The sequence below is a fragment of the Lycorma delicatula genome, chromosome 3 (assembly GCF_047948215.1).
Source record: "Lycorma delicatula isolate Av1 chromosome 3, ASM4794821v1, whole genome shotgun sequence".
Taxonomy (NCBI): Eukaryota; Metazoa; Arthropoda; class Insecta; order Hemiptera; family Fulgoridae; genus Lycorma; species Lycorma delicatula.
The window spans coordinates 162,429,922-162,449,672 of NC_134457.1; the positions used below are offsets into that span (position 1 = coordinate 162,429,922).

Below are 19,751 nucleotides of genomic sequence, written 5' to 3' on the forward strand. Positions count from 1 at the left end.
AGTGAGTTCTGCCGTGTAGACACTGGCCACATCTGGCAGTCTCCAAGAGTGGGCTTCTTCATTTACATATATCGAGCATCCAACACCATGTTCGGTTTTAGAACCGTCAGTATAAATTCTAATATGTTCTTCGTAACTACTGACGGTTGCTAAAAATTCCTGCTGGATGATCACTGCTGGTTTCTTTTTTATTTCTCCTTCATAGAGATCCAAACTTGTATTAACCGCTGGCAAGAGCCATGGCGGTATTTCTCTAGTAGAAATTGCCAATGTATCTGGAATGGCAACTTCATATTTATTTCTTAATTCGTGGTACCTAATTCCGGCTGGTCTGGAATAGGTAGCACGACGTTCGTATAATGCAGCCATGGGATGATTCGTAAACAATTTATTATTTATATGAGCAGGGAAAGCCCATATATTTGCTGCATATCTTAACAAGAGGATCTCTCTTCTATAATGTAGTGGCATTATTCCGGCTTCAGACATCAGACTAGCCGCCGGACTTGTGCGGAAAGCACCTGTTGCGTATCTTATTCCGCTATTATGAACTACGTCTAACTTTCTTAAGTGCGACTTTCTAGCGGATGAATATACGATACATCCGTAGTCTAGTTTATATTGAACCAATGCTTTATACAATCTCAATAATGTCCCTTTTTCTGAGCCCCAATTTAAGTTCGATAAACATTTTATAATGTTTAGGGCTCTTTTGCATCTATCACTCAAGTCCTGTATTTGTAATCCCCATGTAAGGGATTTATCCAATACTAGTCCTAAATACCTTACGCTGTCTTTATATTGTATTGGATTATCATAAATTGTCAACGCAGGACTTTGATGAGGAATTCTCTTCCTACAAAAGTGTACACAGCACGTTTTTTCTGGTGAGAATTGGAATCCATTATTCCTTGCAACTTCATTTAGAGCATTGATCGCTCGTTGCAATTTGTACCTCACCATAGCAGTCTTGTTGCTGGCATATACGATTGCCAGATCATCAACATAGACGCTTTTGCTGATTTCTACTGGAATGGCTAATATCAATTTATTAATGGCAATGGTAAACAAGGTACCGCTCAACGGCGAACCTTGCGGTATGCCATTTTCCAAGAGTCTTTCACATGAATATTCATTATTGACGCGTACATGGAAGGTACGGTCATTCATGTAGTCGCTGAGCAGTATAGGCAGATTGCCACGAATGCCCCATTCATGTATCTGGAGCATTATACCATGACGCCAGGTCATGTCAAAAGCCTTCTGAAGATCAAAGAAGACTCCGACACAATGTTTCCTTGTAATAAAGCTGTTATATATAATGTCCTCTAAGCTGATCATTTGATCAGTGGTAGAATGGTATTGTCGAAAACCTGCTTGATACGGTGATATCAGGTTTTCTTTTTCCAAAACCCAGACGAGTCGATTATTAATAATTTTTTTCAATATTTTCCCCATAGCACACGTCAAAGAAATAGGACGGTAGCTATTGGGGTCTGTTAAATTTTTATTTTTCTTTGGTACTGGAACAACATGAGCTTTTTCCACTGCTGCGGGTACGTTCCATCCCGCCATATTTTATTATAGAGTTCTAATAATCTACACTTTGCAGTGGTATTCAGCTGCCTGATCATATTATAGTGGATTTCATCCGGACCAGCAGTGTGTTACCTGCTTTTTCCAACGCTTTCGCGAATTCTTCCATTTTAAATGGTACATTATATGAGTAATTATACTCAGTTCTAAAATTTAGTAGACCTTCGAGTTCTTCTTTTTTGGTTCGAAAACCTTCCTCGTAGTTGGCCGTTTTGCTGGCCTTTTCGAAGTGATTGGATAACAGCTCTGTAATTTCATATGGAGTATCTTTTATTTCATCTTCATCTTGAAGGCTAGTTATGGGAGCAAAATCATTACGCCCACAAATCGCCTTCACTTTCCTCCAAACATCTGATGCAGTAGTAGTTTTGTCGATGGATGACACGTATTGCTGCCAGGATCGTTTTTTCGAATCTATCATAAGACGTTTTGCATACGCCCTGTATTTCTTAACGGCAACAAGATTTTCTATACTAGGACGCTTCTTAAAGGCGTGATACGCCCTTTTCTTTCTTTTTATAGCTTTACTTATTTCATCGTTCCACCATGGAACGGGGTTCTTTGTAAGTTTCCCAGATGTTTTGGGAATATATCTCGATGCCGACTGAATTATTGCATTTGTTATGGCGGTCGACATCGTCTCCAGTTGTTTCTGGGAGTATCGTTCTAGCTGTGAAGCTCGTCCAGTCTGCCTTATCAAATAACCATGTTTTAGAGACGGGATATGTTTTTCTTGTAACATCAGTTACAATTTGCACCGGGAAATGATCGCTTCCATGCAGATCATCTATAACATGGAAGCTGTACCTCGGTGCTATCGATCCGCTTATAAGTGCAAGATCTATACAGGACGTCGATCCATCTCTGGCATTGAAAAAGGTTCCCGATCCGTCGTTTAAAATTATAAGTTCTGAATTCATCAGCAACCCTTCCACTTCTCTTCCACGGGGATCTACTTGATCCGATCCCCAGAGAGAATTATGAGCGTTAAAGTCACCCACCAGTAAGACAGGTGGGGGAAGCTCGGAAATTAGTCTTTCTATGTCATCCTTATTCCAATCGTAATTCGGTAAGTATATGCTGCACACAGTGATCTGGAGCGGTCGCTTCATTCTAACGGCGACCGCTTGTAGGTTGGTGCTTAGAACAACCGCTTCGGTGGTAGCTCTAGTCGATGTTAATATAGCTACTCCACCTCTAACTCTTACATTTGGCGGTTGATCTCGCCGAAATATATCGAAACCTTTTAATTTAAAATTTTCATTTCGGCGGAAATGCGTTTCTTGCAGACATATACAAATCGGGTCTACATCATGTACCAAGCGTTGGAGCTCATGGATGGTTTGTAAAACATCCATTGATGTTCCATTGTACAATCGACTCGCTAATTTTTAATTAAATTATGACCTTGGTTTTCCTTTCGGCCATCCTTTTTTTTCTCTTCTTCTCCATATTGCGAACGGCATCATGTTCGCGGAGAACATCGTCGCCGGTGTAGCTTCCGGTCTCCGAATCGGAGACCACCGAAGCCGCCGACGACGACGGGCATGGATCGGCGCCGGTTTCAGGCGCCGATTGAGAGGCGGCAACCTGGCCGCTCCCCGACACGGGGGGCGCACCGGTCGCCGCCAGTGAAAGGGGGGACACTCGTCCCCCTGTGAAATTTTTTGTGGCCTCTGAGGCTTAGAGGCCACTTCAGTTACAGGAGGCTTGGGAGCCACTATAACAGACTCTGTAGCTGTCACTTTCTTATCTTCAACTAAAATCTCGCTAAGACGGACTTGGGTATCAGGTTTAGTGGGGGTTTTCTTCTGTGTTGGAGCGACTTTTTGTTTTGCAGATGTGTCTTCAGGAGGCTGTACAATTATTCTTGGCTTAACAGGTTCTTTAGTGCTGAGAGGCTTCATTTTGTTTTCGATTATCCTCTCAATTAAGCCAGCCAAGGTAGGTGCGAGTTTGTTGATGATTACACTCTCATCAACAGCAACTGGAGCAGGAACAGGAACAGCAGCCGCATCCTGAGCATATGTTGTTGTTGCTCTAGGTCTACGGGTGTTTACGATCTTTTTTTCTTCAAAGTAGCTGACTTATTGCAGGATTTTTACTTCCTGCACAGCGACGGGACAGCAATGAGACTGTATATCATTAACAGTCTCTACATGAAGTCCCGTGAAAGTTTTTCTTATTTCTTTAACAGGGCCTCCAGCACATTTGTTTATTTCTCGAGCGATGAGGAAAGGACTCACCCTCGAGAAATTACCTTCTTCCTTCGTAATAACCAAATACTTAGGTTTTGGAATGCAGCTCTTGAAAAAAGCTTTCTGCAAGCTTTTCCTAGCCTCAATCTCAATCCTCTTAATCTCCGTACTCTTTCGGCGTTTCGCCTCAGGCAAAACAGCCGGTTCTAAACGAGGGTGTTTGCGTGAACCCTCTGCCACGTTTAATTGTTCAGTTTCCATGAACAAAAAATCCCTTCTGTAGTAAGGCTAGCCGCCGGGGTACACCCCCACTCCAGGGCTACCAACCCTGGAGGTCCGTTCCGGTACTCCGGTGGAACCGGCATATGTCGTGGCAGAGAGCGGATGCGCAGTCTCTGCACTGACTCCAGGCCCTTACACACCGAAGCTTTCAGGGCTCCCATGCTCCGAACATGGGCACCTTAACTACATGCTTGCCATCGCGAGGGGCATGTGGACGACGAAAGGTCTCCGTTACACCTGCAAATAACTTTGACCGTGGCCGCCACATCGCCAGCTCTAAAGGCGGTATTAATCCATTTCCGTAATCGTTAAGAATGTCGTATCTGCAGGTGGCCGTAAAGTCCAGTCCTGTAATTCGGCCTATAGATGTAAATCGACCGAAAAAAGCATATCCGAGAAACAACACTCGGACACTTGTACTTCTTGTAACACTTGTACTTCTTAATAAGGATAATATTCATATTATAAAAAATTATAGAAATATGAATTTGTATCTATAAATTTGGAAGTAATTCGGAAACGACAAACACGTTTCTATTCATAATATTTTATCCATAATTGGATACACGCACACTGCATTAACACATCTCGTATAATCGACTAATTTTAAGAAAGCATTACAGTCCTCTTTTTTATATAAAAAGTACGGTTTTGTAATTTCTGATTTAAAGTTTTTAGTTTAAAAATATGTCTGAATTGTCAAATTTTCCAAACTTTTTCTGAATAAGCTAGTAACAACTATATTAATGATAATATTAGTTACTATATGTTACGTATAATTATGAAAGTAGCAGAATTTTATTCTAGTAACAGTTCTCGTCAATTTTCCAGAGGGAAATCCTAACTTAAAAATTTCCAAAATGTTTTTGTCTAAATTTATTTACAATCGGTTCCAAATAAGGAACCAAAAGTAAATAGAATTACAATAAGCAGTTGATGAGAGGGGGTCTTCAACGAATCCCTTCAAATAAAACGTACATACATAAGACAAACGATCATACACATCGATGCACTTGCAGTGATTCAATCCATATACAGCACAAAACTCAATAAAAAATTAACGAAAAACAAAGCAAAAACCAATAAATTACGAAACAAAAAATGTGTTGAGAAGATGCTCAACTCTTAAGGGATGTTGTCCCAGCTCAAGACTCAGTTTTCCCCAGATTCATAACGTGAAGGCGTTTCAGTCACTGAACATTCTCGTTATTGTCTAGAAGTTTCACTGCTAGAAAGTTCATATTACTACCTACCGCTGTCTGTAATTTGAACCGAATTGTTTGATTTCCTCTCAAACATAAAATCATTTCAGATAGTCATGAGTTTGTTGGATCCGTGTAAACCACGGCACCTCTGTAATGGTTCTCACCAATTTACTCTGGAAACTTAGTATAACCTCAATGTTGCTCTTCCTCATTGTATCCCATAATTGTACGGCACACGTCCAAATCGGTTTCGTAGTAACTTTGTATATTAAAATTTTATTAGACAAATGTGAACTCCTGCCTTGCAAACAGTAAAGCTCTCCTTATGATATTTAGGTATTTTCTTTACATGTGCGGCTCCTATTTTCTACAACGGGATCCAAGGTACTGTACACTATTCGAGCGCGGAATGAAAACGCCGTCTAGGTGGACCTGGTGATAATCGCCTCTCCTCATTGCAAACATAATATGACTTGAGTTATTCTTATTCACATCTTTTCCGAATCCCTTTTGCCAAATGTTTTTTCTACATTTTTTTATTCCAAATTTTATTTATTTTATAATTTATTATAACATCTTCATTAATCAAAGTTTTGATAGAAATTTACTCTTGGTTAGTAAATAAAGATATTTTTTATCAGTAGGAATCGTAGTTCCAGTTCAAATTAAACGTAAATATTGTTTGTTTTGAAGATTAAAAAAATAATAATTCTCCTTTATTAAAAGATAATTTTTCATTTCCTCAAAATTAACATTCTTACAAAAAATTTCTCATAATTTCAACTGGTATATGAAGAAAAAATCTGATAAGTGTAACACATGACTTCCTTGTACGCTTATTAAATTACATTACACATTTTTTTTAAATGAAAAGTACATAAAATTTTATTTCTTTAAAATCTTCTGATTTTTTTTTTTTTTTGCTTGCTATTATTCATCCTAAATTTTTTGTTACAATGAGAGGTTAATAATTACATTAGAGAATTATAACAGATTTTACAAATAAAATGGTCTAAAAATCATTGATATCTAGAAAAAAGTTTATCCTATTTTAATGAACTAAATACCAAATTATAATTTGAAATTTTGATTTATGAAATTCATACATTTATCTCTTATGGAAAATATAATCTAATCAGTTATTAAAAATATTACACAACTTAAATGACACCGTAAAATAGTACATGTTTATGATTGTCTTAATTCCCATTTCTTCAAAATAAGATCAACAAATGCAGTGTTAGTGAAATAATTTAGATCCTGAGTTTGTAACATTTTTACAAACAAAAAATCGTATGCAAAACAGCAGAAGAACCACAAGGATTTCTTTAGAGAAAGGAGCATCCTTAGCTTACACCACATGGAGGTAGTAGGAGATGCTATTAGCTTTACTCCACTAAAGTTAAACGAGGATAATTTCAAACTCTGGGCTGAAGCCCCTTCGGCTGCTAAAAAGATGGACGGATGAAGAAGAAAATAGCTCCACGGCTGATTCATTGCGTGCGTTGTGGATGGGAAGATGGACTATGATGTTTCTATTCGATGTATGGAGGCTGCGTGGCTGTTAAACTGAGGGCCTTTTGTTTGCCATACAAGATAGGGTCGTTAGCATTCTCAGTTGCAGGAAGCATACAGTTAAAAATCCTATGGTTGAATCAAACTTAGGTCGGTGACAAAACCATTGAATCAATTCATCAATTCAACGATTGTCAGATTTTGACTCCGAGAAACTAGAAAAATCGTGGCCTGATGCATCAGAGTACAGCTCTGGACCTGAAGATGGTTGAGGATTACGTCCCATACTTTCGGTATACTCCATAATCTACGCTTGAAAACGGAAGATACAGTACAGGGTTACCACAAAAGAATGGTGTGGTTTTAAACATGGTTTAAATTAAAACAGAATTACTTACAGTTTATCTTTTTTATTTTTCAAATTTGTCGTCTCAAACATTTTTTTACAAAATTAATAAATTTCAATATGAGCGCTCTTAGTCGCTCGACATATGTCCAAACGATACTCAACTTCTCTCCAAACATTGGTTAACATTTCTTCGTTAATGGTTGTCATTGCTTCATTAATCCTGTTTTTTAAGTGGTTTAGTTCGCGAATTTTTTGTGCATAAACAACGCTTTTGATGTACCCCCAGTCCCCCACAATAAAAAGTCGCAACGTGTCAGGTCTGGACTCCTTGAAGGCGAAAGTATGGGTCCTTGCCAGCCTATCCATCGATCTCCAAATTTTCGTTCAAAGCGTCCGTGACCGATGCATTGAAGTGCGGGGGAGCACCATCTTGTTGGAAATGAAGTCGATGAATGTTTTCGAGTTCATCCGGCTGAGGAAAGCAATAATTGGTTAACATGTCAAGATACACAACTCCATTAATTGTTTTTTCAGCGAAGAAGAAAGGCCCTATTACACAATTTTTCATCACACCACACCAAACATTAACTTTAGGCGAATCGCGTTATTTCTCAATAACTGCGTGTGGGTTTTCAGAGCCCCATATTCGTGAATTATGTCTGTTAACACATCCATTCACATGGAATGTAGCTTCATATGTAAAAATTATATCATCTAAATATGATTCGTTTTCACTTATTCTGTCCAACATTTCAACAGCGAAATTTCAACATTTCAACAGCGAAACGTTTTACACCATCATCGGGTTTCAATTCCTGCAGTATCTGGATTTTATAAGCGTGTAATTTCGGTTTTTTATGTAAAACTTTGTGAACTGTTGATTTTGGAATACCTAATTCAACGCTTCGACGGGAGATGGACTTCCCAGGACTTCTAATTGCCGATTGTCTAATTAGTTCAACCGTTTCGTCTGGTACACTTGGTCTGCCGGTTGATTTCTGTTTCTTAACTGATCCAGTTTCTTCGAATTGTTTGAACCAACGTGTTGTTATTTTTGTGTGGTGGATCTCTTCCGAATTCACGTCAGAACGCACGTTGAACTAAAATTACGGATTTTAATTCTGATATCAATAAAACACACTTTGCTTTGTCTTTATCGAGAACATAGTAACTCACTAAACTCACCGCAACAACAATACAAGATCTGACGTTGTGGTTACAACTGCTGATAAACAAACTTTTGAGTTGGAGGCTTTCAGGGATACCAATATAACACCTAGAAATTTCCCTACAATCTTCCTATGAATTACTGAAACCGCACCATTCTTTTATGATAACCGTGTATTTATTACAACCGTACCATTGTGACAAATAAGTTAATTGAATATAACAGGTCTGACATTATAATGACAAACAAGCAGGCAAAGATTACCTGGATTATAATTGCGGCTATTCAACTGGAAAACCACTTGAGGAAAGTATACTGTGAAAAGTCGAAGTACAGACATGTATAATCAAGTGAAGATCTGGGTTCAGAAAGTGGTACGCATTGTTCCTGTTCTGCTGGGTGAGAATCCACACACATTGCATGAAGCGTTAAAGTTTCTCGATCTTTGAGTTGGTGTATTCCTTTCGATGCAAAAGACTGTCATTTTGGATGAATGTAGATTATTATCGAAATATATAACGTCTGGTCCTGATGGCTCACCAATAGGTGATATGGAATGGGGAAAAAAACCCATACCTAACAGCTCTTATAAAGTATGGGAGCGGTTATCGTTTTATGTCTTTATGTACCGATTCAATACAATAGTACGGTACGCTATTATCGTTTCAAACCTTGCCAGGCTGAAGAACGGAAAATTGGTGGTAAGCCATGCGATAATTAATAACAATAATAGTAGCAGTAGTAATACATATAATTTTGCTTTTTCCATAACAATGTCACATTTCGATATTATTTCTTTTTTTAAATTAGTTATTTAAAACTTAAAAAAAAACAATATTTGAATTCAATTTCAATTCCCGGATACAAATTGCAAAATATTAGATGTAGGTTTATTTCGTTATTATTTCTTCCTTTAAAACGGACTTATTTAATAATTTCTTTTGTTATTCTTTCCACGCTATTATTGCGTATTATATTTATTTTTTATACTAATAATCATAAAAAAAGGTTATTGTACTGCATTATAATTGTGATGTCATCTTTCTGTAATTTGCGTCTTTAAAGTATTGCCATCACATCCTATTTCCGTTGTATAATGCAAGAAATACGAAATAATATTTTAAAAAATACATTGTAAACTTACCGGTATATGAAATCGGAAGAAGAGAAATTCTGTTCCATTTACTTTTGAATATGCATTCATATTTTATTTAATAATAATAATAATATGTTACACGATTAAGAATTTCAGGCGTTTAAATTTTATAGCAAGAGACATCTATTGCGTTTAATTGATGAAATAATTAAACCAAGGACATGCTTGTTCTCAATATAATTTAAATAGTTTCTTTATTAAAATTTACCTTGTATTTATTTACATTTAAAATTTCCTGTGAATAGACTGTTATGTGGATTAATAAAACAAAAATATTAATGTAACAGCCTTAAGTGATTATAATTTATATTTTCACTTTCCCGGGTGCTACAATAAATGAATAAAATTACTAAATAGTGGTATTACCTAAAAAATTATCTCTTTCTTTATATGTCCATATTATCAGGATCCATTAATTTAAAGGATTATCGAAAAAGATTGCAGGAATTTATGAAAAAATTATATCTTAGACATTACTAGAGATAATCAAACAAGTAGTTTTTTTTTTTAATTTACTAACTCAAAAAGTTATTTTACATACCTTAGAATTTTTAATATAGCTCCGTTGGTTACTCTGTAAATATCCAGCCGATATTCGACTTCCGCCCAGGTCTGATGGATCATCGCAGACGTAACTGTGGCAATAGCAGCGGTGATCCGTTGTCTTAAATGTTTTGGCATAATTGTAGGATATAGGGATCTCAGCAACCCATTTAAATTATTTAGTATGTCAGGATATTCCCCAAAAATGAACGTGTGGTGTAGTTTGATGTCCGTTCATATGATTGGTTTATTCTTTTTTCATTAGCCTACTATCTCAGTGAATATTTATTTAGACAGGCTACAACTGTACATTTTCCCGCAAGTTGACCAAATTGAACAAGCAACTACCGTTGTTGTAATTTTCCAACAAGATAGTGCGTCCCAACATATTAGCCTAGGCGTTCGATGGGCTCTAATTGAAAGATTCCCTAATCGTTGAATTGGTAGTACCGATCCTGTGTTCAGAAGTCCAGATTTGACATTTCTAGATATTTTTCTATGGAGATACGTTACAAACATTGTCAAGAAAGAAGGAATCAGGGATGTACAACATTTAAGACAACGGATCACAGCTGCTATTGCCACATTTACGCCTGCGATGATTGAGCGGGTGGGGCAGAAGTCGATTATCGGCTGGATCTTTACAAAGTGACAAACGTAGCTTATATTGAAACATTCTAAGGTATGTAAAAAAATATTTTGAGTTGGTGAATTTAAAAAAAAATATTCTTGATTATCTGCAGTAGTTTCTGAGATAAGATTTTTTTAATTGCTGCAACCTTTTCCGATGATATAAAATTGAGACTAAAACTTCTGCTGAAAAAAAAAAACAAAAAAAACAAACTTCTCCTGATCGTGGCGAAATGGCAGCGTTTCAGCCTTTCATCCAGAGGTCCTGGGTTCGAATCCTGATCAGGCATGTTATTTTTCATATGCAAATTCCCATTTCTGTAGGGTAAAATGACCAAAGCAGTCGATGCCCCCTCATTTAAAAAAAAATACAAATTTGTATATATCCGTGTCAGATTTTATCTGCCTGCTTATTAGCATCTATTTTGCTAAGAAATTTCAAGAACTGTTTAATCTGTAATCATGAAATTTGGCAATATAAATTATGTATTAAGGGACTGATTCCCTTAATTTTTTATTTTTTATTTTTGGATGAAGGGGTGGGAAATGTTGAGAAGGGTGCTAAATTTGAAAAACGGATTTAATGAGAAATGTTCTTGTTTGTCTTATTTTTGGCTTATTAAATAGATTGAATTTTCGAATATTTATCTACCGGAATATTTTAAACTATTTTTAGTTATTTTTTCAAACGAAAGGTTTATTAGTGTGGGAATAATTTTCCGCCTTCGTAAAAGAATAAGACTATAATACATCCTCGTATTGAAAACGTGGTGTTAAAGTTAGGCTCCTTAGGGATAAACATTTTTATAAAAGGGTTAGAGGTATTTAAAAACCCTAACCTGAAAAAAAGTCTTAACCTTTTTTTATAGTTTAGAATTTGATTTAAAAATTGCTATAATATTTTTCTCTAAAGTGAATAGAGATAATAAAATCTTACTTCCTAAAATAAGTTTTATTATAATATTTTGAAAAATTATTAGGGTCTGAGATAAAGAGAAGTTTTTAACTCTTGATTTATGATTCCATGACACAGATTACAATAGCTAGCTGGCTTTGTGCTAATTTTACAATTGCTTCAACAAGTCATTATTGTATTTTTTTTTTTCTTTAATAAAATCATTATACAGTTACGCTGAGCATATAAATAACATAAGATCGGAATGGTAATAACATTTTTCAACTTTATCATTTTACACAAATTTCTTTAGTTTCTTTTTTAATGTCCTTATTTCTAGAATGAATAAATGTTATCAATAAAAACAATTACTTTACACACGTGCTAATTATTCTTGCTTATAATATTATAATTTACTGTTAAAATATTGAAACCTCTGTTAGTATTTATAATTTTGGGAAGAATGAATTTTTCTGCTCTGCGGTCGTCGTCAACTTTAAGGCTCTAAATTTTTCTTAGGGGAAATTGTTGTCATCGTTTTAACAGTTTTATATTGTTCTAGAGTTTATTTCGTTTTTATTTTAAAAAAAGTGACGTCAACTTTACTTATAAGTAATAATTACTGCACTATTTTTTGTTGATGAAAATTTGACAAAAAGCTTCCAAAAATGTTTTTCTGAAGTAAGCATAGGGTTCTCAGTTTTCATACAATAATCTGTGCAGTGAATAAGAATATTTTGCTTGCAGTATCTCAAGTAGTTATATAATATCATATACAGGCGTTCCCCACATATTTTAACTACCTAAGCCAGTATTGTGGGTGCTAATTATCACGTGCATTTAATTACATGCTACACTCACTTTTGTAGACATTCTTCTCATCGTCACATGATTCTTAAAAGTTACACTTATGATTCTTTTAAATTCTAAAAGAAAGATTCTGATTCTAAAAGAATCTCATTATGCTTGAAAGATACGCTCGTAGTTTGGATATTTTAACGCAGTAAACAACTAAGGCATAAGTGATTGTGAAAGAAACGATTTCACTGATAAATCTTGAAGTGAAGATATTAAAAAAACGTGATTTTTGTAAAAATAAAACTGAATAAAACTCTGTAGTTTGTAAGACTATCTGCTGATGATTTGAACTTAGAAAGAGACACCTTACTTCCGGTAAAATCCTAAATAAAGTGTAAAATCTAAATTCTGTTAAATGTAAAAGTAAATAAGCACTTCAAAAAATTTAATTGTAAAAGGTTAATCAGCGTTTAGCAATAGAAAATTTCTATTTAAAAAGAATCTTTTTTTTCTATTTATGAAGAAAATTAGCCCTTAATCAGTTTTGTGTTTTTGTCCATTCATCAAATAAAAACACATCGAATTTAAACAAATCCTGAAAAAAAATATATCTCTTAAGCTGTTTAAACTGGTTAAAAATCTTCTTTTTTTCTTTTTTTCTAACCTCCAGGACCACCGTTAGGTATTGCTTCAGAGGATGAGATTAATGATTTGTAGCGTGTGTGAAAATTCCATGCCTGACGGGGATTCCAACCCGGGACATCCGGATGAAAGGCCGAGCCACTACCACTCACGCCACGGAAGCCGGCTTGGTAAAACTCTTTATCTTCTTATATCTTAACGTGAAATATTTACAGCGGACAATTCTTATCAAGACGAAATAAAGTATTTTTACATTTTTTTGCTAGGGATGCATTTTTCCAAATGGGAGGTTATGGGACTAAAGTTTAATCCCACAAAAAATGCAATGAAAATTATAAGTCAAGATTTTAAAATGTTAAAGGGTTCAGATCCTGTGAATTTTTTTTTTTTTTTTTTTGTAATGTACAACCTGAATTTGTAGTTCAGTAAATTTCAAAGATACCGGTGGATACCGGTGTTCTTTGGTGGTTGGGTTTCAATTAATCACACATCTCAGGAATGGTCGAACTGAGGATGTACAAGACTCATACTCTGATTCATCCTCTGAAGTAATATCTGAACGCTAATTCCCGGAGGCTAAACAGGAAAAAGAAAGTAAATTTCAAAAAGATAATTAAAATCTGTTAAACGTTTTATGGGAAAGGAATTTTTTTTTAAACGGCGACACCATGTTTCTTGAGAAAATTAATTTTTTATAATATAAGAGAGAACGCATTTTATTAAAATACTTACAAGAAAAGATAAAATAAAATGTAATTAGAAAGGATTTCCTCATAAAAACTAATTTTTAACAAAAAGTAAGATCACTCAACTTCTTTAAGCAAATCAACCTATTTTAATTGAACATTTTCATGAAATATTAATTAAAAAAAGTTTCCTTATGAATAATCTTTGACATGAAAACAAAACCAGCGGGTTTCCTCTCTTTCATGAAGAAACAATTTTTTTTTATTATATAATTTACTTGATCGAAATGTATTTTAGAAAAAAATTTCAGTAAAAAGTAATTAAAGTAATTCAATATTAACATTCATACGTCGTATTTTCTGGAATTAAACCTTCCAAGGATGTTTTACCGGTAATATATAAAAACACCGTTTGCAGCGAAAGGAAGAAAAAGTGGATAGTTTAAATCATAGTGCGTAACACATATATAAAATTAAAAAAAAAAAAACAATTTATGATTTTACTCCTTCAAATAAAATTCAAAAAATCCGAAAATATCTTTTAGATATTTTTCTGAAGACTATTTGCAAGCTCAAATCGATTGAATGCCTCCTTTAGTATAGTGAAATGGATAAATTTAGTATAAGAAATGGAGAAATTTGCAATCATTGATCGAAATTTTTACAACTTTCACCAATTTCAAAAGATCTAGAAACTGATTTTTATTCATTCACATGATGATTACACACACCAATAATCAAGTTGATATCTTCATTTGCTACCGAGAAATTAAAAAAAAATTAATTCTTATGTTTTCCGTTCTAACCCTTCATATTTTCAAAACTCCTTTCTTAGTGTGCACTTACACCGCAAGAACGGGTATACAAATTTCCATCAATTTATCTTGGCTAGTTTTTGCTAGGCGTTGATTATGAATCACTCACGACGTGTTCTTATGTATATACTAAACTAAATACATCCTTTTTTCGTGCCTTCGCCCGCACTATATGGTTACTACTTGGGTTTACATCGCGGTCAGTTTTTTTTATTTTATTTTATGTTTTTAGTCAAGTAACTGAAGGCAGGTACAGCCAGTGGTGTCGCAGATACAGTAACAGTGGTAGTGCCGTGTCGGTTAAGCCACCGCGCCGAGCATCACAGCTTTAAAAAACTGAAATTCAAAAACCCCCGAAAATGGTTTTTAAATACGAATGTGCATCTAAATGTTGGTAAGCCCAAAAAATAGTGTATTCACGTCGCGGCCTTGACCGCGCTATATGGTTACTTGCGTTTCCCGTCGCGATCAGGGGATATTTAGCCAGTCAAGGCTCGCTTCGCTCGCGCTTCCCGCGTAGCCAATGGACTCTGCCTCTTGGACCCCGCTCTGTTCATTAAATCACGATTATGAGAATAATAATGATAAATAAAAATTAAAACCTGTTTAATTTATAAAAAAATGTCAGTGTATTTATTTTTTTCATAGCAACAGTTTAGTCAGTACAAGCCTCTAAAGTTTGCGTGGGTTTCAAAACAATCGGCCTCCATCTGAAACATATTATTTATAACTGGGTTTTCGTACTTCATACGGGTAAAAATGTATTTTTCTCGGTTCTATTTTGTTTTTTAGCCAACTAACCTGAGGCAGGTGCACCCAGTCACGTCGCACTTACAGTAACAGTGGCTGTGTTGATTGAGCAGCCGCGTGGTACACCATCGCACTCCATAATAATCGAAAACTTTAGACGTACTAAAAAAAAACCGAAAGCTGTTTTTAAATATTTATCTGAAGAATATTTGCAAACCACAACCTAGTGAATATTTTGTTTAGTGTAGTCGGAAATAGGGAAAATTTACAACCATTGTTCAAATTTTTTTTAGCTTTCTTCATCACTTTCAAGGTCGAATTTCGAAAAATCTAGAAAGGTGATTTTATATATTTACGTGAAATTACGCACACCAAAAACCAAGATCTTCATTTTTTCCGATAAATTAAAAAAAAGAACGGATTTAAAAAAAATCAAAATCCATTTAACACTTTAAACTCGGAATTTAAAAAAATTGAGAAATTAGTTTTTTTTAGATATTTACATGAAAATTACAAACACCAAAAAATCAGGTTAATTTCTTCATTTGTTAATGTGAAATTAAAAAAAAAAAAATAGCTGGGTTTAAAAAAAAATGAAAATTCTATTTAATCCTGGGATTTCAAAAATTCTAGATATTAGTTTGTAGCTATTTACATGAATATTACACTCCCTCAAAATCAAGTTGATATTTCATTTGTTACCAAGAGATTAAAAAAATAGTAAATTTCATTGTTACTCCATTTTAACTCTTTAATTTCAAAAATCCTTTCTTAGTGTGCATTTACCTCTTAAGAAGAACATGTATAAAAATTTTCATTAATTTATTTTCAGTAGTTTTAGCTCAGCGCTGATGAATGAGTCAGTCAGACAGACAGGACAAGTTACTTTATAGATACAGATTTTGTGTTAATAATATTTTTTGTTTGTTTATATTTGGTTCTTATTTACTGAAGAATAATATTACATCTTACGGAAATTTTTAAACAGCACGTATACGCAAGCATTACTCTCACATTCCACAAAGGTTATGCTATAAAACCATAGTAAATAGAAAAGCTACATTAAGGAAGTGAATTCAAGAACATGTCCGTCCTAGTCAATGATACGAATTTTTCTTGGTTGTATTTATTTTTTTTCAAATTTGCACCGGGTCAGACAAGTGAAATCTGTTCTTTATTTATTCAAAGTAGTTTTTAATATTTATAGAAACTTTTAATTTTTTAAATATGCTACTTAATTTAACCGAATATAATCTTAAAATTTAACCGAATTTTCTGATTTAAAAATTATATCTTTATCTATCATTAAATTCCGAATTATTTTATTAATAAAAAATATTACTTATAGTAGTGCTTCTCAGGATATGAAATGTTATCTATTATCTGGAAAGAAATATTTATCTATTTAGTTAAAATTTAAAACGAATTTATGGAATTAAAATGGATTCACATGTTATTTATTTAAAATTTTTAATTCTGAAAACTTTTACTAAAATTCCTTACAAGCAACATTTGACAAGAAATTGTTCCTTCAAGGGAAAAGGAACCTCTTCTATGGGTTTTTCAAAAATGTATGAACTACATGTTATTTACATCTACTTGCCATAATATGCGAGTCCTACTAAATACATTATGACTTCTACAATAAGAGTATCTCTTTTACAGCTTTCAGAAAAAAGATTAAGCACATATCTTCCTTAATATTTTGCTTGGAATATTATTTTATCTAAGGAGGATATATTCAAAAATTTTAAAACTAAAGAAATTTAACAATATAAAGAAAAACAAAAAAGATCAGATGAAAAAGTAACACAAAATTTGATTAAGAATCTCTGATTCTATCACTATATATACTGTCTAATGAGACTTATTACACAAATAAATATTATACTGACTTATATTACTGACTAAGGTCCATAGGAGCATATGGTAAATGACTTAAATAGAGCAATTGATTTCTATTATAATAAGTATGTGGCCATTAGGAATAACAATAGAAAAGGTATCCCTATTTCCAGATCAGTTATAATTGCATTTTTTTTTTTTTTTTTGTAAAATCAGTTATGTATTAGTATTACTTTTAGATTTTTCATTTTTTTCTATTTCAGTCTGTTAAACAACATATCCTGATTCTTGATCAGCAAATTTAGTCAGGGAAATTTACTTGGTGTTTGTTTTTTGTAATACCTTTGATGAGAAATCTGTCTCGGCTTTACCCATTAAACATAACCAGTTACAGGAAATTATGCTTATGATTTCATACTGGTCTTTGATGCAAGAATCTTCAAGTGCAGATCGATGAGCATATTTTTGTACAAAGTAGAAAATTTGTATTATTATCTGGTATACTACCTGTAGAAAATAGTTTATTAATTATAGACAACTCATTCCTCCAGTGTCCTCCTCTCAGATTCGATAGTTGATGTTTCACTCGTCACAGTATCATCTACAGATAGTTTGTACCCAAATTATGGCGATGTACTATTCATATCCCTCACTAATTTATCAGCTAACGAATTTCAATGATACATGCTGAAAGCTGATGTCCAATTTCCATGACAATACCTTCTATCATATTTACATTACTACTGACTAGAGTCATTGCCCATTCATAACTTTTTCATGAAGCTAACGTATTTAACTGATACTTCTTTTCTTATATGCTGCTTTTTACCTTGCTAGGCACTGTCATATACTTTCTTGTAGTCTATAAAATTTGTGTAATTTTTCAGTTTCTTTATATCTTTCCATTAATTATCTTAAAACAAATGTTGGATCTGCTGTTTTCCTTTTCTTCAATTTTAATCTTCTATCAGTAATTCTTTGATGAATGATTTCTAAATCTTTTATGTTTAAAAATCAATTTGTCTTTACCTCGTCAATACTAGTGATTTATTTAAACAGTAGTTAGGACAAGGATTGTGGTACCACATACATTATTTTTACCATACTCAGTACTTTTCCTTAAAGTAATCTCTTTTCAACTCGGGTACCTACACAACTTTATTCTCATCTTTTATGGTTTTTCTTTTTTTTAATTTTCTAATTTTAAATTTATTCCTCTTCTGATATTCATTTATTTACAATTCATCTAATTTTTTTTTAATATTTTAGTCATGAAGAATCTTGGTGAATATAATAAATCTATTTGAATTAATCTAAAATATAATTTCATGCAGATATTAAGTAAATATAAACACATAGATTTCGGCTTTTACAGCACATTACACTTATTGATATTGAGTAAAAGGTGAAAAAATACTATTAAATAAATATATGAACTGACTTCCTTATAAAGTGCACTGACAAGACCTTGTGCGGTTGCCTCGGTACCAAGTGCTGCTACAGCTGATGCATGTGATGCCATTGTAGAATAAAAGGTACTAAATGTTAATCCATTTAAGAGTCCAACAGGTAGAACATAGCATGGATTGGTTATTATGGAGTAGAAAAGGAATTTAAGGCAAATAATACAAGATTCAAACGATGATGAAGATTTCTAGTTTTTAATAGGTAACCTGAAAAGAAAACTATTTTCGCAAAAATTAATCTTTGGTAGAAATTGTAAATATACAAAACTTAATTGAATGTAAATATTTTTAAATATGATTTTTTTTTTACATGGAATATTGCTAAACATCTTATAGTAATGGTCTATCAAATCATTTATTTTGGCCAACGTAATAATTATGAAATTAAATGTTAGTTTGATCTCTTTGTTCCATTTGATGAGTAGATTCATTCACACCTTTTTACTGCTTTTTATTTAGTAAGTGCTGGATTGCATTATATAATGCTTCATATTTTCCAGTTATTTTTATTTTATCTAAATCTGTGACTATCTCTTATGCGACCTAACAATGTAGAATACAATCCTTTTGTTTTATTAAAGCCCAAATTTTATTCTTGTTTCTGGTCTTACTAAAAATAATTGATTATTTGTGGCTACTTTTCAGACATTTCTATACTCCATATCTAACTCCTCAATTTCACTCTCATTACTTGGATAGTTCCTCTTTCATCATTCTATTTATGTTTAACAGTATGCCTTCATCCACATTCTTATTTTTATATTAAGTACAGCTTGGTTTAAAGTCATTCTTTAGCTTTCTATTTATAAAGGCAAATCTTCTTCCTTTATGGTATACCTTGACAGTGAATCACAGCTCACCATCTTCTATGCAACAGCTATGCACAACACTTTCTATTACTACACCACTACTTATCATATTTTAGTTAGCTTTATTTAGCCACCTTTTCCTGACCTTCTTCTTGCTCTTTTCCATCTACCTTCTGATTCAACAATTTCAATGGATTTTTCCTTCTTATTATCTAACATATCTAACTGTAATCTTGCACTTCCTCTACCTTATCCAACATTTTCTGTATCTGTGAGACCCTTTACTTTTACATTCCTCATCTCATTCCTCTTTGTTTTTATCATTTTTCTAAGAAATTTAATTTCCCTAGTGTATAGTGGTACTTGACTCCTCCCCCAATACCACATCCCTCTGCACCACACT

The 19,751-nt window shown here is 33.6% G+C and overlaps 1 protein-coding gene across 1 annotated transcript in view; it reads left to right on the forward strand.

Moving 5' to 3' along the window:
- LOC142321241 (cytosol aminopeptidase-like) overlaps positions 1 to 19,751 on the forward strand; it is a 90,875-nt gene that overhangs the window by 42,731 nt on the left and 28,393 nt on the right. The window lies entirely within an intron of this gene.